Below are 23,721 nucleotides of genomic sequence, written 5' to 3'. Positions count from 1 at the left end.
CTGCAAGCAGGTAGGTTCGCTTCTCTCCCCTCAGTCCCACGTAGCAGTGAGTCTGTTGCCAGCAGATCTCACTGAAAATAAAAAACCTAACAAATACTTTCTTTTCTAGGAAGCTCAGGAGAGCCCCTAGGGTGCATCCAGCTCTGGCCGGGCACAGATACTAACTGAGGTCTGGAGGAGGGGCATAGAGGGGGGAGCCAGTGCACACCAGATATAGTACCTAATCTTTCTTTTAAGAGTGCCCAGTCTCCTGTGGAGCCCGTCTATACCCCATGGTCCTTACGGAGTACCCAGCATCCACTAGGACGTCAGAGAAATTCACCATATTAAGCCCCACACAGTCATGCCCCCTGCACCATATTATGCCACAAACCGCAATGACCTTGATACATTATGCTCTACAGTAAAGCTTCTAATTACTTTTAAATTACCTGCTTGTTGCCAAGGGTTTCACATGCTGGGTGTCATGCTGGTTGCCAGGGTTTCATGCTCTTGGACGAGTGTATTGCCAGTTGCCAGGGCTGTGTAATGCCAGTTGCCAGGGCTGTGTAGTGCTCTTTGGGGTGTTTACAGCGCTCGCCCGCCACCCGCCAGCATCTTCCTCCCCCTCCTCCTGCCCACCCATTCGCCAGCTAGCCCGCCCGTTGCTGTGTCCTGGCTCCCCCTCCACCCCGCCATTAGGACTCCACTTAGGAGCGGAGTTTCGAGTAATCACGCGTTTGCATGGTGATGTCACAATGCATACGCATCATTACGTGAAACTCCGCCCCCCGAGCAGAGTAGCAATAACGGGGAGGAGGGGGAGCACCAGAAGCCACCTAAAGAGCCGCAGCGGGCACCCCGTGCAAAGGCACAATTCACCTGCCGCAAGAAACGGTTCTGCCTCCCCCACACTCTACAGAGCCGCAATGTTTCCTCGTTCGGGATCCCGGTTGTCGGGATTCCGGGGCTGGGATGTTGCTCCCTTTCTGGATGCCGGCATTCAGACTAGTGTCGGGATTCCGTCGTCGGGATTCTGACTGTTCCTGACAGCCGGGATCCTGACTGCTTTCCGTCTTGCATGTACCCAAAAGAAATAGTCTCTCTCTCAGTCTCTTTCTTTTTCTCTCTCTCTCTCTCAGTCTCTTTCTTTCTTTCTTTCTTTCTTTCTTTCTTTCTTTCTTTCTTTCTTTCTTTCTTTCTTTCTTTCTTTCTTTCTTTCTTTCTGTCTCTCTCTCTCTCTTTCTTTCTTTCTGTCTCTCTCTCTCTCTCTCTCTCTCTCAGTCTCTTTCTTTCTTTCTTTCTTTCTTTCTTTCTTTCTTTCTCTCTCTCTCTCTCTCTCTCTCTCTCTCTCTCTCTCTCTCGCTGTGGTGGAGCCTTTCCTCCAGTACTTTATATGCAGCCTTCACACTGCTGGATGGAAGCCAGATGTTACTGAACACACTGCTGTGGAAGAGTGCAGCACTAGGCCTGTATACTAAATGTTTTCATTCCAAGCTCTGGGGTCAGGTCAGAGTTTGTCTAAATGACTTTTGTTGTTGTAATTATCAGATTAAGTGATCTCCAGAGGCATGTTTTGGAACTATCCTATTAGGATTTCTGCTGCCCACCCAGATATCTGGAAACGAAAAAATGAATAAACTGTATAAAAGTGATGGGTCGATGATTAAATTGGCAAAAGAAAAAAAATAATTCAAACGTTTAATCCTTTTTTTTGTAGTAGAAATGTTGCAGAAGTAAATATACTCCGTTGCTTTACGCTAATAAAATGCTAGCGGCATGTCACTTCCATGTCAGGCCCTGGATGTACAGTAGTTCAAATCCAAACGCATACATGCTGCTAGGGCATGCTGGAATCAGTAGTATAGTATTGACACATCCTACATTTTTGGGCCCCTTGAATCTGCTGATACCAGCCGGCCCTAACCAATATGATACCCTAGGCAAGATTTTGGCTGGTGCCCCCTTGCACAGACGCTAGTTCCGCCTCTGACCCTGCACCCTGCTTTCCCAGCACCATCACCCCTCACCCATAGCAGTCCTCATTTTGGTGCTCCTACCTCCAATATTTTAAATAGAAACAGTGGGGGTCATTCCGAGTTGTTCGCTCGTTGACGATTTTCGCAACGGGGCGATTAAGGCAAAAATGCGCATGCACATGGTACGCAGTGCGTATGCGCTAAGTATTTTAGCACAAAACTTAGTAGATTTACTCACGTCCGAACAAAGAATTTTCATCTTTGAAGTGATCGGAGTGTGATTGACAGGAAGTGGGTGTTTCTCGGCGGAAGCTGGCCGTTTTCTGGGAGTGTGCGGAAAAACGCAGGCGTGTCAGTGAAAAACGCGGGAGTGTCTGGAGAAACGGGGGAGTGGCTGGCCGAACCTGCCGAACCGCCCTGCGCGTGTTTGTGACGTCAAACCAGGAACGAAACGGGCTGAGCTGATCGCAGTTTAGGAGTAGGTCTGGAGCTACTCAGAAACTGCTAAGAATTTTCTATTCGCAATTCTGCTAATCTTTCGTTTGCAATTCTGCTAAGCTAAGATACACTCCCAGAGGGCGGCGGCTTAGCGTGTGCATTGTGCAATGCTGCTAAAAGCAGCTAGCGAGCGAACAACTCGGAATGACCCCCAGTGTGCACATTCAGTGCGCAGCCCAAAACGGTGCGTGTTCTTGCTGGGAAGGGGCATGGCCACACAATAATAAAACGCCACACAGTAGTGCAACTTAATTCACATTATACTATGTCATGCAATAGTGTCTCTTATTCACATTACATCACACAGTAGTACCACGTTACTCCTCACAGCAGTGCCCCTTATTCACATTACACCACACCATATTGCTCTTTATTGACATTAGACCACACAGTAGTGCCCTTTCTATATGTTTCGCCAGCAAGTACTGTAGTACACCTTATACACATAATGCCGCACATTAGTAAATGCATTTCCTATGCAGATAGAGCCGCAGTCACAGAATATAGGCATGCTGCATATCATTTTAATCAACAGAAGCTGCTTGTGCCCCATGGCATTCCAAATGCCCTAGGCATTTGCCTAGTTTGCCTATGCCTAGGACCGGCTCTGCTGCCAGCACTAGTACTGGTTTCATTTTTTTTTTTTTATTCACTGGAGGGGAGGGGTCATGTTTTTTTTTTTTATCCCAGCAGCAGCAGTGTGGTAGGGGCAGTGCGGTGCCTGCTGCTGTGCAGGTGTAGACTGGCTCCTTACCTGGCATCGCACCCTCTCACCTTCAGGCCGTGAGATAAATCAATGGTCCTGGTACACCAACTGGACCCAGACACGATGTTCTGCAAGGAAGGAGATAGGGTGAGAACCGTCTCTTCCTATAGGTGTCCACAAATAGGGACTTAGGGCTTAAGTGAAGATCATCCTCGGCACTCTTGGCCTCAGGGCCCGAATTATCACCTATTGGTACTTGCGCACCAGGTGAAAATGCTACATTGCCCCGGGGTGCAGGGTCCACTGTCCGCCCAGAAGAAAGGAGGATAGGTAGGGACAGACACACACCAATAGGGACACACAAACAGAGATGTTACTCATCGTCGACAATCTTGTACTTCGCCTGCTTCTCCATTTACAGATCCCTGTAAGGAGACAAAAACACTACCACCGTGCAGGGCCTAACCCCAGCCTAGTGTGACACCACTACACTAACTGCAACAACAGAGCCCTCAAACTAACTCTCTGTGTGTGTGGTGCAACAAGCTCTAAACATAAACATGAAACTTTACCCTGCATGGAAACAGCACACAGTGCAGTACAATAATGATACACGGTTCTGTCTATTTACCAGTGGCGTGCGGTGGGGTGAGGCAGGTGAGGCAGATCCTTTCCTAGAATACTAACGTATACACCAGAGTTTTGACTACATGTTATATGAAAAATACAAAGAATACTATATATTAGTTATATCTTCTGTATATTATTCTAATCATTTTTATAGCCAAAACTCTGGTGTAAAAAGTCTATGGCAGGTGATGCAGTGCCTCACCTTTCTTTCAATCCGCACATCTCATATCAAAACTCACCAAATTTCCAGCATTGCATACTACTGCTACACCTGTGTATAATGCCCACATGTATACACTGCTGCACCTGTGTATAATGCCCACCCACATGTATACACTGCTGCACCTGTGTATAATGCCCACATGTATATACTGCTGCACCTGTGTATAATGCTCACATGTATATACTGCTGCACCTGTGTATAATGCTCACATGTATACACTGCTGCACCTGTGTATAATGCCCACATGTATACACTGCTGCACCTGTGTATAATGCCCACATGTATATACTGCTGCACCTGTGTATAATGCTCACATGTATATACTGCTGCACCTGTGTATAATGCTCACATGTATATACTGCTGCACCTGTGTATAATGCCCACATGTATATACTGCTGTACCTGTGTATAATGCCCACATGTATATACTGCTGCACCTGTGTATAATGCCCACATGTATGTACTGCTGCCCCTGTGTATAATGCCCACATGTATATACTGCTGCACCTGTGTATAATGCCCACATGTATATACTGCTGCACCTGTGTATAATGCCCACATGTGTATATACTGCTGCCCCTGTGTATAATGCCCACATGTATATACTGCTGCCCCTGTGTATAATACCCACATGTATATACTGCTGCACCTGTGTATAATGCCCACAGGTATATACTGCTGCACCTGTGTATAATGCCCACATGTATATACTGCTTCACCTGTGTATAATGCCCACATGACCCCTTTGGCTCATATATTGTGTTGAAACGCGTTGGAGAATATAGGACACCCAATCCACATCAACAGACAGCGGCAAAGTGCAAGAAAAGATCGAGAGCAACGGCGCTGACAAGTCACCGGTAAGCCGCACAGACGGACTGGCAGAAAGAGGATCCCGCAGGTGAGTCTCCGTAGTGGAGAAGTTTGTCCCAGCCGCAGGTTCCGTTCAGACCCTGCAGGCAGAGCACCCTCTCCCCCGACAACGACTAACCCGGCGCACGGAGCCAACTGATCCGTAAAAGGACGAATCGAGGGAAAGCACGGACGCAGAGGGGTAAGTCAGTCCGGAGCAGCCCGGAGATCCCGCAGCCCACCCGCACCTGTGCCCCTTATCTCACGGCCGCAACGACAGTGCACCATCACTTGCCCCCAAACGTTAGAGGTACGGGACGCCGTCCTCTATCTGTAAAGAGACTTACAAGGACAATCAAAGTCCGGTTAGGACTAGGACCTTTTGATTTAATTTTCTTTAACTCATTCATCAATGTATGCCTCCATTTAGAGTCAGCATCAGTTGATAAGACTTAAAGACTCATTACCAGCCGTAGTGGTATACAGACAGAGCACCTGTGAAGAATCCATTCACAAGTGACAACATTTATGACTTATAACTCATGATCATATCTGCATTTCCCCTCATTTTCACTGTTTAATTGTTATAGTGCAGACTTGCACCTTTCAAGTTTTGTTTTTCAAAGATTTCTTCTATTTTCCCTACATCAATGATCTTTATTTCCTAATTTTATTTGCCCACAGTAGCATCAAAATACTTGCTTAGGGTTATTACCATTCAGTAAATATTCATTTTTTTATTCATCAATATTCGTGTTGCACAATATTTTCATAAGCAGACACCACTGTAGGGGTTGAGCGCTGTTAGGCTTAGCAGCCACTTTGTTTGTGTAGTAGTAAGAGGGTAAGGACACCCGTTAACAAGCAGCACATCCCTAACAGTACAGATTCATCACCACAGTGCGCAGATTACCCCTGGTATTATGCCTTACACATTATGACACACACTGTAATGCCCATTACACATTATGCCAGACACCGTAATGCCCATTACACATTATGCCACAAACCGTAATGCCTGGAACATATTATACCACACACTGTAATGCCTATTTTATATTATGCCACACACAGTTATGCCACTGACAACATTTTATGACCCACACACAAAAATGCCCCTTATAAATTATGCCCCACAGTAAGGCTTCTATTTACTTGCTGCCAGGGGTTTCATGGCAAAAGATGTAGCTTTCTGCATCTTCTCCTTGCGGCGCCAGCGTTCCCAGCACTTCTGGGTAACGCTATACATGCAGTGGCATAATTATATATTTTGCGTCCCCCCCCATGGCATTTTAGTGCCACTTACATGCATAATGCCCCCTGTAGTGCCGCTTACACGCATAATGCTCCATGCAGTGCTGCTTACACGCATAATGCTCCCCTGTGGTACCGCTAACACACACAATGCACCCTGCTGTGCCGCCAACACACATAATGCCCCACAAGTGTCACAGACACACATAATGCCCCCAGCAGTTCCGCTTACACACATAATGCCTCTAGTAGGACTTACCGCCCTATATGCTCATTGCCAGGGGTTTCTTTCTCGTTGCCAGGGGTTACATGCTCATTGCGGACAGAGACCCTGCGCCGCCAGCGGTGGGCTGGTGGTACTGCATACCACCACCATATTTGATAATGGTTCCGTACCACCCCGTACCACCCTACTTTCAGCACTGTGTACGCCAGCCCTGGTGCAAGAGCTCCGACTGGATCTCTGCATGCGCTCACCTCAAGAGTAGGACACAATTCTTTGCATGCCCACTGGGAATTTATTCTAGGTGCTCATCCAGCCTAAGTATCTTTATTTATTATAGCATTCCGCAGTCTATGGGGGTCATTCCGAGTTGTTCGCTCGTTGCCGATTTTCGCAACGGAGCGATTAAGGCAAAAATGCGCAGTGCGCATGCGCTAAGTATTTTAGCACAAAACTTAGTCGATTTGCTCACGTCCGAACGAAGAATTTTCATCGTTGAAGTGATCGGAGTGTGATTGACAGGAAGTGGGTGTTTCTGGGCGGAAACTGGCCGTTTTCTGGGAGTGTGCGGAAAAACGCAGGCGTGCCAGGATAAAACGCGGGAGTGTCTGGAGAAACGGGGGAGTGGCTGACCGAACGCAGGGCGTGTTTGTGATAGAGATGAGCGGGTTCGGTTCCTCGGAATCCGAACCCGCCCGAACTTCAGGTTTTTTTACACGGGTCCGAGCGACTCGGATCTTCCCGCCTTGCTCGGTTAACCCGAGCGCGCCCGAACGTCATCATCCCGCTGTCGGATTCTCGCGAGGCTCGGATTCAATCGCGAGACTCGGATTCTATATAAGGAGCCGCGCGTCGCCGCCATTTTCACACGTGCATTGAGATTGATAGGGAGAGGACGTGGCTGGCGTCCTCTCCGTTTATAGAGAAGAGAGTGAGACTAGAGTAGAGAGAGACACAGTATTTACTTTAGTAATTTTGGGGAGCATTAGGAGGAGTACTACTACTTGCTGAAGTGATAGTGTGACTGTATATCTGACTTGTGGGGGAGACAGTGGGGAGCAGTTAGAGTCTGAGAGCAGGAGTACATATTTTAACGTACAGAGCACACTTTTGCTGCCAGAGTGCCACACTGCCATTGTGACCACACTGACCACCAGTATATATTGTGATTGTCTGCTTAGGAGTACTACTTGCAAGTTGCTGATAGTGTGACCAGTGACCTGACCACCAGTTTAATTAATCACCACCAGTTTAATATATATATATATATATATATATATATATAATTGTATATAATATATATATAATTGTATACCACCTACCCGTGTTTTTTTTTTTTTTCTTTCTTCTTGATACATACTACTATAGTAGCTTACTGTAGCAGTCTGCGGTGCTGCTGAGCTGACATTGTCCAGCAGGTCCGTCATCAGTCATTACATAATAAATATATATACCTGTCCGGCTGCAGTACTAGTGATATTATATATATATATATTAATATCATCTCATTATCATCCAGTCTATATTAGCAGCAGACACAGTACGGTAGTCCACGGCTGTAGCTACCTCTGTGTCGGCAGTCGCTCGTCCATCCATAATTGTATACCACCTACCCGTGTTTTTTTTTTTTTCTTTCTTCTTGATACATACTACTATAGTAGCTTACTGTAGCAGTCTGCGGTGCTGCTGAGCTGACAGTGTCCAGCAGGTCCGTCATCAGTCATTACATAATAAATATATATACCTGTCCGGCTGCAGTACTAGTGATATTATATATATATATATTAATTTCATCTCATTATCATCCAGTCTATATTAGCAGCAGACACAGTACGGTAGTCCACGGCTGTAGCTACCTCTGTGTCGGCAGTCGCTCGTCCATCCATAATTGTATACCACCTACCCGTGGTTTTTTTTTTTCTTTCTTCTTGATACATACTACTATAGTAGCTTACTGTAGCAGTCTGCGGTGCTGCTGAGCTGACAGTGTCCAGCAGGTCCATCATCAGTCATTACATAATAAATATATATACCTGTCCGGCTGCAGTACTAGTGATATTATATATATATATATTAATTTCATCTCATTATCATCCAGTCTATATTAGCAGCAGACACAGTACGGTAGTCCACGGCTGTAGCTACCTCTGTGTCGGCAGTCGCTCGTCCATCCATAATTGTATACCACCTACCCGTGGTTTTTTTTTTCTTTCTTCTTGATACATACTACTATAGTAGCTTACTGTACCAGTCTGCGGTGCTGCTGAGCTGAGAGTGTCCAGCAGGTCCGTCATCAGTCATTACATAATAAATATATATACCTGTCCGGCTGCAGCACTAGTGATATTATATATATATATATTAATTTCATCTCATTATCATCCAGTCTATATTAGCAGCAGACACAGTACGGTAGTCCACGGCTGTAGCTACCTCTGTGTCGGCAGTCGCTCGTCCATCCATAATTGTATACCACCTACCCGTGGTTTTTTTTTTTTTTCTTTCTTCTTGATACATACTACTATAGTAGCTTACTGTAGCAGTCTGCAGTGCTGCTGAGCTGACAGTGTCCAGCAGGTCCGTCATCAGTCATTACATAATAAATATATATACCTGTCCGGCTGCAGTACTAGTGATATTATATATATATATTAATTTCATCTCATTATCATCCAGTCTATATTAGCAGCAGACACAGTACGGTAGTCCACGGCTGTAGCTACCTCTGTGTCGGCAGTCGCTCGTCCATCCATAATTGTATACCACCTACCCGTGGTTTTTTTTTTCTTTCTTCTTGATACATACTACTATAGTAGCTTACTGTAGCAGTCTGCGGTGCTGCTGAGCTGACAGTGTCCAGCAGGTCCGTCATCAGTCATTACATAATAAATATATATACCTGTCCGGCTGCAGTACTAGTGATATTATATATATATATATATATATATTAATTTCATCTCATTATCATCCAGTCTATATAGCAGCAGACACAGTACGGTAGTCCACGGCTGTAGCTACCTCTGTGTCGGCAGTCGCTCGTCCATCCATAATTGTATACCACCTACCCGTGTTTTTTTTTTTTTCTTTCTTCTTGATACATACTACTATAGTAGCTTACTGTAGCAGTCTGCGGTGCTGCTGAGCTGACAGTGTCCAGCAGGTCCGTCATCAGTCATTACATAATAAATATATATGTACCTGTCCGGCTGCAGTACTAGTGATATTATATATATATATATATTAATTTCACCTCATTATCATCCAGTCTATATTAGCAGCAGACACAGTACGGTAGTCCACGGCTGTAGCTACCTCTGTGTCGGCAGTCGCTCGTCCATCCATAATTGTATACCACCTACCCGTGTTTTTTTTTTTCTTTCTTCTTGATACATACTACTATAGTAGCTTACTGTAGCAGTCTGCGGTGCTGCTGAGCTGACAGTGTCCAGCAGGTCCGTCATCAGTCATTACATAATAAATATATATACCTGTCCGGCTGCAGTACTAGTGATATTATATATATATATATTAATTTCATCTCATTATCATCCAGTCTATATTAGCAGCAGACACAGTACGGTAGTCCACGGCTGTAGCTACCTCTGCGTCGGCAGTCGCTCGTCCATCCATAATTGTATACCACCTACCCGTGTTTTTTTTTTCTTTCTTCTTGATACATACTACTATAGTAGCTTACTGTAGCAGTCTGCGGTGCTGCTGAGCTGACAGTGTCCAGCAGGTCCGTCATCAGTCATTACATAATAAATATATATACCTGTCCGGCTGCAGTACTAGTGATATTATATATATATATATATTAATTTCATCTCATTATCATCCAGTCTATATTAGCAGCAGACACAGTACGGTAGTCCACGGCTGTAGCTACCTCTGTGTCGGCAGTCGCTCGTCCATCCATAATTGTATACCACCTACCCGTGGTTTTTTTTTTCTTTCTTCTTGATACATACTACTATAGTAGCTTACTGTAGCAGTCTGCGGTGCTGCTGAGCTGACAGTGTCCAGCAGGTCCATCATCAGTCATTACATAATAAATATATATACCTGTCCGGCTGCAGTACTAGTGATATTATATATATATATATTAATTTCATCTCATTATCATCCAGTCTATATTAGCAGCAGACACAGTACGGTAGTCCACGGCTGTAGCTACCTCTGTGTCGGCAGTCGCTCGTCCATCCATAATTGTATACCACCTACCCGTGGTTTTTTTTTTCTTTCTTCTTGATACATACTACTATAGTAGCTTACTGTAGCAGTCTGCGGTGCTGCTGAGCTGACAGTGTCCAGCAGGTCCGTCATCAGTCATTACATAATAAATATATATACCTGTCCGGCTGCAGTACTAGTGATATTATATATATATATATTAATTTCATCTCATTATCATCCAGTCTATATTAGCAGCAGACACAGTACGGTAGTCCACGGCTGTAGCTACCTCTGTGTCGGCAGTCGCTCGTCCATCCATAATTGTATACCACCTACCCGTGGTTTTTTTTTCTTTCTTCTTGATACATACTACTATAGTAGCTTACTGTAGCAGTCTGCGGTGCTGCTGAGCTGACAGTGTCCAGCAGGTCCGTCATCAGTCATTACATAATAAATATATATACCTGTCCGGCTGCAGTACTAGTGATATTATATATATTAATTTCATCTCATTATCATCCAGTCTATATTAGCAGCAGACACAGTACGGTAGTCCACGGCTGTAGCTACCTCTGTGTCGGCAGTCGCTCGTCCATCCATAATTGTATACCACCTACCCGTGGTTTTTTTTTCTTTCTTCTTGATACATACTACTATAGTAGCTTACTGTAGCAGTCTGCGGTGCTGCTGAGCTGACAGTGTCCAGCAGGTCCGTCATCAGTCATTACATAATAAATATATATACCTGTCCGGCTGCAGTACTAGTGATATTATATATATATATATATATATTAATTTCATCTCATTATCATCCAGTCTATATTAGCAGCAGACACAGTACGGTAGTCCACGGCTGTAGCTACCTCTGTGTCGGCAGTCGCTCGTCCATCCATAATTGTATACCACCTACCCGTGTTTTTTTTTTCTTTCTTCTTGATACATACTACTATAGTAGCTTACTGTAGCAGTCTGCGGTGCTGCTGAGCTGACAGTGTCCAGCAGGTCCGTCATCAGTCATTACATAATAAATATATATGTACCTGTCCGGCTGCAGTACTAGTGATATTATATATATATATATTAATTTCATCTCATTATCATCCAGTCTATATTAGCAGCAGACACAGTACGGTAGTCCACGGCTGTAGCTACCTCTGTGTCGGCAGTCGCTCGTCCATCCATGATTGTATACCACCTACCCGTGTTTTTTTTTTTTTCTTTCTTCTTGATACATACTACTATAGTAGCTTACTGTAGCAGTCTGCGGTGCTGCTGAGCTGACAGTGTCCAGCAGGTCCGTCATCAGTCATTACATAATAAATATATATACCTGTCCGGCTGCAGTACTAGTGATATTATATATATATATATTAATTTCATCTCATTATCATCCAGTCTATATTAGCAGCAGACACAGTACGGTAGTCCACGGCTGTAGCTACCTCTGCGTCGGCAGTCGCTCGTCCATCCATAATTGTATACCACCTACCCGTGTTTTTTTTTTTTTTTTTCTTCTTGATACATACTACTATAGTAGCTTACTGTAGCAGTCTGCGGTGCTGCTGAGCTGACAGTGTCCAGCAGGTCCGTCATCAGTCATTACATAATAAATATATATACCTGTCCGGCTGCAGTACTAGTGATATTATATATATATATATTAATTTCATCTCATTATCATCCAGTCTATATTAGCAGCAGACACAGTACGGTAGTCCACGGCTGTAGCTACCTCTGTGTCGGCAGTCGCTCGTCCATCCATAAGTATACTAGTATCCATCCATCTCCATTGTTTACCTGAGGTGCCTTTTAGTTGTGCCTATTAAAATATGGAGAACAAAAATGTTGAGGTTCCAAAATTAGGGAAAGATCAAGATCCACTTCCACCTCGTGCTGAAGCTGCTGCCACTAGTCATGGCCGAGACGATGAAATGCCAGCAACGTCGTCTGCCAAGGCCGATGCCCAATGTCATAGTACAGAGCATGTAAAATCCAAAACACCAAATATCAGTAAAAAAAGGACTCCAAAATCTAAAATAAAATTGTCGGAGGAGAAGCGTAAACTTGCCAATATGCCATTTACCACACGGAGTGGCAAGGAACGGCTGAGGCCCTGGCCTATGTTCATGGCTAGTGGTTCAGCTTCACATGAGGATGGAAGCACTCAGCCTCTCGCTAGAAAAATGAAAAGACTCAAGCTGGCAAAAGCACCGCAAAGAACTGTGCGTTCTTCCAAATCCCAAATCCACAAGGAGAGTCCAATTGTGTCGGTTGCGATGCCTGACCTTCCCAACACTGGACGTGAAGAGCATGTGCCTTCCACCATTTGCACGCCCCCTGCAAGTGCTGGAAGGAGCACCCGCAGTCCAGTTCCTGATAGTCAGATTGAAGATGTCAGTGTTGAAGTACACCAGGATGAGGAGGATATGGGTGTTGCTGGCGCTGGGGAGGAAATTGACAAGGAGGATTCTGATGGTGAGGTGGTTTGTTTAAGTCAGGCACCCGGGGAGACACCTGTTGTCCGTGGGAGGAATAGGGCCGTTGACATGCCTGGTGAAAATACCAAAAAAATCAGCTCTTCGGTGTGGAAGTATTTCACCAGAAATGCGGACAACATTTGTCAAGCCGTGTGTTGCCTTTGTCAAGCTGTAATAAGTAGGGGTAAGGACGTTAACCACCTCGGAACATCCTCCCTTATACGTCACCTGCAGCGCATTCATAATAAGTCAGTGACAAGTTCAAAAACTTTGGGCGACAGCGGAAGCAGTCCACTGACCAGTAAATCCCTTCCTCTTGTAACCAAGCTCACGCAAACCACCCCACCAACTCCCTCAGTGTCAATTTCCTCCTTCCCCAGGAATGCCAATAGTCCTGCAGGCCATGTCACTGGCAATTCTGACGAGTCCTCTCCTGCCTGGGATTCCTCCGATGCATCCTTGCGTGTAACGCCTACTGCTGCTGGCGCTGCTGTTGTCGCTGCTGGGAGTCGATGGTCATCCCAGAGGGGAAGTCGTAAGCCCACTTTTACTACTTCCACCAAGCAATTGACTGTCCAACAGTCCTTTGCGAGGAAGATGAAATATCACAGCAGTCATCCTGTTGCAAAGCGGATAACTGAGGCCTTGACAACTATGTTGGTGTTAGACGTGCGTCCGGTATCCGCCGTTAGTTCACAGGGAACTAGACAATTTCTTGAGGTAGTGTGCCCCCATTACCAAATACCATCTAGGTTCCACTTCTCTAGGCAGGCGATACCGAGAATGTACACGGACGTCAGAAAAAGACTCACCAGTGTCCTAAAAAATGCAGTTGTACCCAATGTCCACTTAACCACGGACATGTGGACAAGTGGAGCAGGGCAGGGTCAGGACTTTATGACTGTGACAGCCCACTGGGTAGATGTATGGACTCCCGCTGCAAGAACAGCAGCGGCGGCACCAGTAGCAGCATCTCGCAAACGCCAACTCTTTCCTAGGCAGGCTACGCTTTGTATCACCGGTTTCCAGAATACGCACACAGCTGAAAACCTCTTACGGCAACTGAGGAAGATCATCGCGGAATGGCTTACCCCAATTGGACTCTCCTGTGGATTTGTGGCATCGGACAACGCCAGCAATATTGTGTGTGCATTAAATTTGGGCAAATTCCAGCACGTCCCATGTTTTGCACATACCTTGAATTTGGTGGTGCAGAATTTTTTTAAAAACGACAGGGGCATGCAAGAGATGCTGTCGGTGGCCAGAAGAATTGCGGGACACTTTCGGCGTACAGGCACCACGTACAGAAGACTGGAGCACCACCAAAAACGCCTGAACCTGCCCTGCCATCATCTGAAGCAAGAAGTGGTAACGAGGTGGAATTCAACCCTATATATGCTTCAGAGGTTGGAGGAGCAGCAAAAGGCCATTCAAGCCTATACAATTGAGCACGATATAGGAGGTGGAATGTACCTGTCTCAAGCGCAGTGGAGAATGATTTCAACGTTGTGCAAGGTTCTGCAACCTTTTGAACTTGCCACACGTGAAGTCAGTTCAGACACTGCCAGCCTGAGTCAGGTCATTCCCCTCATCAGGCTTTTGCAGAAGAAGCTGGAGGCATTGAAGGAGGAGCTAAAAGGGAGCGATTCCGCTAGGCATGTGGGACTTGTGGATGGAGCCCTTAATTCGCTTAACAAGGATTCACGGGTGGTCAATCTGTTGAAATCAGAGCACTACATTTTGGCCACTGCTGGGGTTCAAAGACCTGCTGGTGACAAAATTGTCAAGTCAAGCGGAACGCGACCTGTCAACATCTCCTCCTTCACATTCTCCCGCAACTGGGGGTGCGAGGAAAAGGCTCAGAATTCCGAGCCCACCCGCTGGCGGTGATGCAGGGCAGTCTGGAGCGACTGCTGATGCTGACATCTGGTCCGGACTGAAGGACCTGACAACGATTACGGACATGTCGTCTACTGTCACTGCATATGATTCTGTCACCATTGAAAGAATGGTGGAGGATTATATGAGTGACCGCATCCAAGTAGGCACGTCAGACAGTCCGTACTTATACTGGCAGGAAAGAGGCAATTTGGAGGCCCTTGCACAAACTGGCTTTATTCTACCTAAGTTGCCCTCCCACAAGTGTGTACTCCGAAAGAGTGTTTAGTGCCGCCGCTCACCTTGTCAGCAATCGGCGTACGAGGTTACTTCCAGAAAATGTGGAGAAGATGATGTTCATTAAAATGAATTATAATCAATTCCTCCGTGGAGACATTGACCAGCAGCAATTGCCTCCACAAAGTACACAGGGAGCTGAGATGGTGGATTCCAGTGGGGACGAATTGATAATCTGTGAGGAGCGGGATGTACACAGTGATATATCGGAGGATGATGATGAGGTGGACATCTTGCCTCTGTAGAGCCAGTTTGTGCAAGGAGAGATTAATTGCTTCTTTTTCGGTGGGGGTCCAAACCAACCCGTCATTTCAGTCACAGTCGTGTGGCAGACCCTGTCACTGAAATGATGGGTTGGTTAAAGTGTGCATGTCCTGTTTATACAACATAAGGGTGGGTGGGAGGGCCCAAGGACAATTCCATCTTGCACCTCTTTTTTCTTTCATTTTTATTTGCGTCATGTGCTGTTTGGGGAGTGTTTTTTGGAAGGGCCATCCTGCGTGACACTGCAGTGCCACTCCTAGATGGGCCAGGTGTTTGTGTCGGCCACTAGGGTCGCTTATCTTACTCACACAGCTACCTCATTGCGCCTCTTTTTTTCTTTGCGTCATGTGCTGTTTGGGGAGTGTTTTTTGGAAGGGCCATCCTGCGTGACACTGCAGTGCCACTCCTAGATGGGCCAGGTGTTTGTGTCGGCCACTAGGGTCGCTTATCTTACTCACACAGCTACCTCATTGCGCCTCTTTTTTTCTTTGCGTCATGTGCTGTTTGGGGAGTGTTTTTTGGAAGGGCCATCCTGCGTGACACTGCAGTGCCACTCCTAGATGGGCCAGGTGTTTGTGTCGGCCACTAGGGTCGCTTAGCTTAGTCATCCAGCGACCTCGGTGCAAATTTTAGGACTAAAAATAATATTGTGAGGTGTGAGGTATTCAGAATAGACTGAAAATGAGTGGAAATTATGGTTTTTGAGGTTAATAATACTTTGGGATCAAAATGACCCCCAAATTCTAGGATTTAAGCTGTTTTTTAGTGTTTTTTGAAAAAAACACCCGAATCCAAAACACACCCGAATCCGACAAAAAAAATTCGGTGAGGTTTTGCCAAAACGCGGTCGAACCCAAAACACGGCCGCGGAACCGAACCCAAAACCAAAACACAAAACCCGAAAAATTTCAAGTGCACATCTCTAGTTTGTGATGTCAAACCAGGAACGAAACGGGCTGAGCTGATCGCAGTGTAGGAGTAAGTCTGGAGCTACTCAGAAACTGCTAAGAATTTTCTATTCGCAATTCTGCTAATCTTTCGTTCGCAATTCTGCTAAGCTAAGATACACTCCCAGAGGGCGGCGGCCTAGCGTGTGCAATGCTGCTAAAAGCAGCTAGCGAGAGATCAACTCGGAATGACCACCTATATTCACAATGATGTGATTCCCCACTTAAGACTACTTTGCAAATTGGGAGGTTTAAATTGGTGTCCTGACTAATGAGGATAAGGAACAGATTATTGGCTGCAGTAGGGACACCATCTCTTGCCTCTGCTTACAACAATTTTTTTTTTAAATCCATCACAGAACAAGGGCGTAGCTACCATTACCATAGGTGCAGGGAGTGCAGCTGCTATGGGGCCCAGAGCTGAGAGGGGCCACCTTCCCTGTCACAGTTACATATGTTATATACAAGGGTGTAGCTACCATAAGTGCAGGGAGTGCAGCTGCTATGGGGCCCAGAGCTGACAGGGGCCACCTTCCCTGTAACAGTTATATGTGTTATATACAAGGGTGTAGCTACCATAGGTGCAGGGAGTGCAGCTGCTATGGGGCCCAGAGCTGAGAGGGGCCCACCTTCCCTGTCACAGTTACATGTGTTATATACAAGGGTTTAGCTACCATAGGTGCAGGGAGTGCAGCTGCTATGGGGCCCAGAGCTGAGAGGGGCCCACCTTCCCTGTCACAGTTACATGTGTTATATACAAGGGCGTAGCTACCATAGGTGCAGGGAGAGCAGCTGCTATGGGGCCCAGAGCTGAGAGGGGCCACCTTCCCTGTCACAGTTACATGTGTTATGTACATTTTTCACTATGAGCTGGTACACAGGAGCCCTTACAAACTTTTCACTTGGGGTCTGCAATATATCTAGGTATGCCCCCAGACCTGCTCATTGTAAAGTGGTATATAATTACCTGGAAGGTATTATAATGTGGCATAATATGAACTGGGGACACAATGTCATAATGTGAATTGGGGGTACTGTGTGGCATAACATGTATGTCGCCTCTCCTCTGCCCTGGTCACTGCTTCCCATGCACGAGTTCAAGATTTTGCCCGTGCTGCACCCCTTCAGTGGAACGTGCTCCCCGGCTCCATTAGAATCTCCCTGACCTTGCAAAGCTTCAAACGGGCAAAACCCACCTATTCATCAAAGCATGCCCTCCCGATGCATAACCTTGGCCCTCATTCCGAGTTGTTCGCTCGCAAGCTGCTTTTAGCAGCATTGCACACGCTAAGCCGCTGCCCACTGGGAGTGTATCTTAGGCCTTAGCAGAATTGCGAACGAAGTATTCGCAATATTGCGAAAAGATTCTTCTTTGCAGTTTCTGAGTAGCTCGAGACTACTCCTACACTGCGATCAGTTCAGTCAGTTTCGTTCCTGGTTTGACGTCACAAACACACCCAGCATTCGCCCAGACACTCCCCCGTTTCTCCAGCCACTCCCGCGTTTTTTCCAGAAACTGCAGCGTTTTTCACACACACCCATAAAACGGCCAGTTTCCGCCCAGAAACACCCACTTCCTGTCAATCACACTCCGATCACCAGAACGAAGAAAAAACCTCATAATGCCGTGAGTAAAATACCAAACTTCTTAGCAAATTTACTTGACGCAGCCGCAGTGCGAACGTTGCGCATGCGCAGTTAGCGGAAAATCGCACCTATGCAAAGAAAAATAACGAGCGAACAACTCGGAATGAGGGCCCTAGTCCTGAGGCTGCTCCTCCATCCCCCTGCCTCATGCCTTGAACATCTCAGCTTTGCTTACATACTGCCATCAGGCTACCTCCCGCTTGCTTGCACCTCATGTCATCTGTCTGTCGCCCCTTCCCACTAGATTGTTAGCTCTTCAGAACAGGGCCCTCTTTCCTCTTGTTGTCTAAACCCTCTTCCTGACACATTTCACTCACAGCCCTCTCCTACTCAGTGACCATCTTTACCCACATTCTCTCCTGCTGGTAAAGGCTCATCTCCATCTATGGCCATCAGCCCCAAGTAGTACGATGATTACTCCCTCGCTACTTACAGCTATATTATGTCATGAGAATTGTGGTGCTCCTTGTTACCTGTACTCTATTTCTGTTATTTATTTACTGTAATGCTAAGTTTGTCTCCCTGTACTGTCCTTTGTACGGCGCTGCGAAACACTTGTGGCACCTTATGAATAAAATGTAATAATAATAATAATGCTGGCAGCCCTACAATGTAAAACAACGTGAACTAGGGCACTATTATGGTTCATAAAATAAACTAAGTACTACTACCGGGCATAACGTTTCCCAGGCACTACTTTGGTTCAGAAATGATGGCACTATAATGGGGCACAAAACTAACAACTGCTGCAGAGAAGTGTCTCTCTAGAACCATTGGATCAGAACGAAGCCCCTTCAAAATGTTGCAATGGGACCCACAAGTTCTGTCCTTTAAACAGAGTATATTACTCCCCTGTATCTTTACATGGGTACATGGGTCTCCGAGCTGATTCGGTTTGTCCCAAGTGCGGTTCCACTGATAGTTCCTTCCGGCATAAGACATGGAAATGTCCAGGCGTCCTTCAGTTTTGGACCAGTGTTTGGGACTGTGGGCCTAATTCTGATCGCTGTTGTGCGAAATCGCACAGCGGGCGGTTATCGAATGATTGCGCATGTATATGGATAGCAATGGGCACGCATGAGGCCAAACTGTGAAAGAATGGTGCAAAAATGTTGGCCGCTAGGCGGAAGTAAGTGGATTGACAGGAAGAGGACGTTTGGGGCTGGTAACTGGACGTTTTCTTGGAGTGTCAGGAAAAACGCAGGCGTTCCCGAGCGTTTTCTGGGAGTGTGTGTGACGTCACCACCAGCCCGATCACCCTCTTTGTATCGCACTGTAGGAATAAGTCCTGGGCTACGCACACACTGTACAGACTGGAAAAATCATTAGATGGTGAGTGAGTTCCAAACGGATTTGCAGATGTCCGCAGTCTGGCAAAGTTTTTGCATGGTGTACATATGCATTCGAACACTTGCACAGGGCGTGTTTTCACTCTCTATGGGTGGTGGCTATCTGATCGCAGACCGCTGCAAAAACGCAGAGGAGCGATCAGGCTCCTGTTCTTCCCCTCTTTGATATAGCACTTGATAAGGCTTTCCATAATGCTTTATATTGAAGTTGAGCGGGTTCGGTTCTCTGAGAACTGAACTCCCCCCGAACATTACGTCCTGAGCCCGGATCCGAGTCTGGCTCGGGACTTCCCGCCAGACTCGGAAACCAACACGAGGCAAAACGTCATCATTCCGCTGTCGGATTCTCACGGGTTTTGGATCCCATATAAGGAGCCGCACCTCGCCGCCATTTTCACTCCAGCCCTGGAGAGTGTAGCGAGAGGACGTGTCTCCTCAGTGACTGTACGGGAAAAAGGTGTGGCACGTGGGGTGGCGACTAGAGATGAGCGGGTTCGGTTCCTCGGAATCCGAACCCGCCCGAACTTCAGTTTTTTTTACACGGGGCCGAGCGACTCGGATCTTCCCGCCTTGCTCGGTTAACCCGAGCGCGCCCGAACGTCATCATCCCGCTGTCGGATTCTCGCGAGGCTCGGATTCTATCGCGAGACTCGGATTCTATATAAGGAGCCGCGCGTCGCCGCCATTTTCACACGTGCATTGAGATTCATAGGGAGAGGACGTGGCTGGCGTCCTCTCCGTTTATAGAGAAGAGAGTGAGACAGTAGAGAGAGACACAGTAGTAATTTTGGGGAGCATTAGGAGGAGTACTAGTAGTTACTTGCTGAAGTGATAGATAGTGTGACTGTATTATCTGACTTGTGGGGGAGACACTGACAGTGGGGAGCAGTTAGAGTCTGAGAGCAGGACTCAGGAGTACATATAACGTACAGTGCACACTTTTGCTGCCAGAGTGCCACACTGCCATTGTGACCACACTGACCACCAGTATAATATATATTGTGATTGTCTGCTTAGGAGTACTACTTGCAAGTTGCTGATAGTGTGACCAGTGACCTGACCACCAGTTTAATAATCACCACCAGTGAGTTTAATATATATATATATATATATATATATATAATTGTATATAATATATATATAATATTGTATACCACCTACCCGTGGTTTTTTTTTTTCTTTCTTCTTTATACATACTACTATAGTAGCTTACTGTAGCAGTCTGCGGTGCTGCTGAGCTGACAGTGTCCAGCAGGTCCGTCATCAGTCATTACATAATAAATATATATACCTGTCCGGCTGCAGTACTAGTGATATTATATATATATATATTGATTTCATCTCATTATCATCCAGTCTATATTAGCAGCAGACACAGTACGGTAGTCCACGGCTGTAGCTACCTCTGTGTCGGCAGTCGCTCGTCCATCCATAATTGTATACCACCTACCCGTGGTTTTTTTTTTTCTTTCTTCTTTATACATACTACTATAGTAGCTTACTGTAGCAGTCTGCGGTGCTGCTGAGCTGACAGTGTCCAGCAGGTCCGTCATCAGTCATTACATAATAAATATATATACCTGTCCGGCTGCAGTACTAGTGATATTATATATATATATATTGATTTCATCTCATTATCATCCAGTCTATATTAGCAGCAGACACAGTACGGTAGTCCACGGCTGTAGCTACCTCTGTGTCGGCAGTCGCTCGTCCATCCATAATTGTATACCACCTACCCGTGGTTTTTTTTTTCTTTCTTCTTTATACATACTACTATAGTAGCTTACTGTAGCAGTCTGCGGTGCTGCTGAGCTGACAGTGTCCAGCAGGTCCGTCATCAGTCATTACATAATAAATATATATACCTGTCCGGCTGCAGTACTAGTGATATTATATATATATATATTGATTTCATCTCATTATCATCCAGTCTATATTAGCAGCAGACACAGTACGGTAGTCCACGGCTGTAGCTACCTCTGTGTCGGCAGTCGCTCGTCCATCCATAATTGTATACCACCTACCCGTGGTTTTTTTTTTTCTTTCTTCTTTATACATACTACTATAGTAGCTTACTGTAGCAGTCTGCGGTGCTGCTGAGCTGACAGTGTCCAGCAGGTCCGTCATCAGTCATTACATAATAAATATATATACCTGTCCGGCTGCAGTACTAGTGATATTATATATATATATATTGATTTCATCTCATTATCATCCAGTCTATATTAGCAGCAGACACAGTACGGTAGTCCACGGCTGTAGCTACCTCTGTGTCGGCAGTCGCTCGTCCATCCATAATTGTATACCACCTACCCGTGGTTTTTTTTTTCTTTCTTCTTTATACATACTACTATAGTAGCTTACTGTAGCAGTCTGCGGTGCTGCTGAGCTGACAGTGTCCAGCAGGTCCGTCATCAGTCATTACATAATAAATATATATACCTGTCCGGCTGCAGTACTAGTGATATTATATATATATATATTGATTTCATCTCATTATCATCCAGTCTATATTAGCAGCAGACACAGTACGGTAGTCCATGGCTGTAGCTACCTCTGTGTCGGCAGTCGCTCGTCCATCCATAATTGTATACCACCTACCCTTGGTTTTTTTTTTTTCTTTCTTCTTTATACATACTACTATAGTAGCTTACTGTAGCAGTCTGCGGTGCTGCTGAGCTGACAGTGTCCAGCAGGTCCGTCATCAGTCATTACATAATAAATATATCTACCTGTCCGGCTGCAGTACTAGTGTGATATAATATATATTGATTTCATCTCATTATCATCCAGTCTATATTAGCAGCAGACACAGTACGGTAGTCCACGGCTGTAGCTACCTTTGTGTCTTTTAGTTGTGCCTATTAAAATATGGAGAACATAAATGTTGAGGTTCCAAAATTAGGGAAAGATCAAGATCCACTTCCACCTCGTGCTGAAGCTGCTGCCACTAGTCATGGCCGAGACGATGAAATGCCAGCAACGTCGTCTGCCAAGGCCGATGCCCAATGTCATAGTACAGAGCATGTAAAATCCAAAACACAAAATATCAGTAAAAAAATGACTCCAAAATCTAAAATAAAATTGTCGGAGGAGAAGCGTAAACTTGCCAATATGCCATTTACCACACGGAGTGGCAAGGAACGGCTGAGGCCCTGGCCTATGTTCATGGCTAGTGGTTCAGCTTCACATGAGGATGGAAGCACTCAGCCTCTCGCTAGAAAACTGAAAAGACTCAAGCTGGCAAAAGCACAGCAAAGAACTGTGCGTTCTTCGAAATCCCAAATCCACAAGGAGAGTCCAATTGTGTCGGTTGCGATGCCTGACCTTCCCAACACTGGACGTGAAGAGCATGCGCCTTCCACCATTTGCACGCCCCCTGCAAGTGCTGGAAGGAGCACCCGCAGTCCAGTTCCTGATAGTCAGATTGAAGATGTCAGTGTTGAAGTACACCAGGATGAGGAGGATATGGGTGTTGCTGGCGCTGGGGAGGAAATTGACAAGGAGGATTCTGATGGTGAGGTGGTTTGTTTAAGTCAGGCACCCGGGGAGACACCTGTTGTCCGTGGGAGGAATAGGGCCGTTGACATGCCTGGTGAAAATACCAAAAAAATCAGCTCTTCGGTGTGGAAGTATTTCACCAGAAATGCGGACAACATTTGTCAAGCCGTGTGTTGCCTTTGTCAAGCTGTAATAAGTAGGGGTAAGGATGTTAACCACCTCGGAACATCCTCCCTTATACTTCACCTGCAGCGCATTCATAATAAGTCAGTGACAAGTTCAAAAACTTTGGGCGACAGCGGAAGCAGTCCACTGACCAGTAAATCCCTTCCTCTTGTAACCAAGCTGTGAACACGCAAACCACCCCACAAACTCCCTCAGTGTCAATTTCCTCCTTCCCCAGGACCGATGTGAACAAGCCTGTAGTGAAACGTACGTCATCGGCATACCAGACGTACACAGTCTCCGGGAGCGTGGAATTGTCAAACCCGACCCGGCGTCTGGTCACGTGAGCGGTTCTCGGCACCCAGCGTGCACACATTCATGCAAACACACCCGCTCTGTATACTACTCAGAGCGGCTCTCTCATCCACAAAAGGTCTCCTGCTGCCTCTGCGCTGTGGCGACACAACAGAGGAGGGGGAGTCCAACTTGGGGACAGCAGAAGCAACTCGCGCTTCTTCCTTCTGTCCCAGCAACAGGTATTACCCGAACTCTCATCGTTCCCATTCACTGCAAAACTGCACATGGGACGACAGCAGAAAGGGTAACTGACCTTTAATTGCTGGGACGTCTTTACCCTCTCAAAGTGACATTTTTATATTTTCCTTCCATATCT

The sequence above is a fragment of the Pseudophryne corroboree genome, chromosome 3 (genome assembly GCF_028390025.1).
Source record: "Pseudophryne corroboree isolate aPseCor3 chromosome 3, aPseCor3.hap2, whole genome shotgun sequence".
Taxonomy (NCBI): Eukaryota; Metazoa; Chordata; class Amphibia; order Anura; family Myobatrachidae; genus Pseudophryne; species Pseudophryne corroboree.
The sequence above is the reverse complement of the archived record's forward strand: the minus strand, read 5'-3'. Positions refer to the sequence as shown.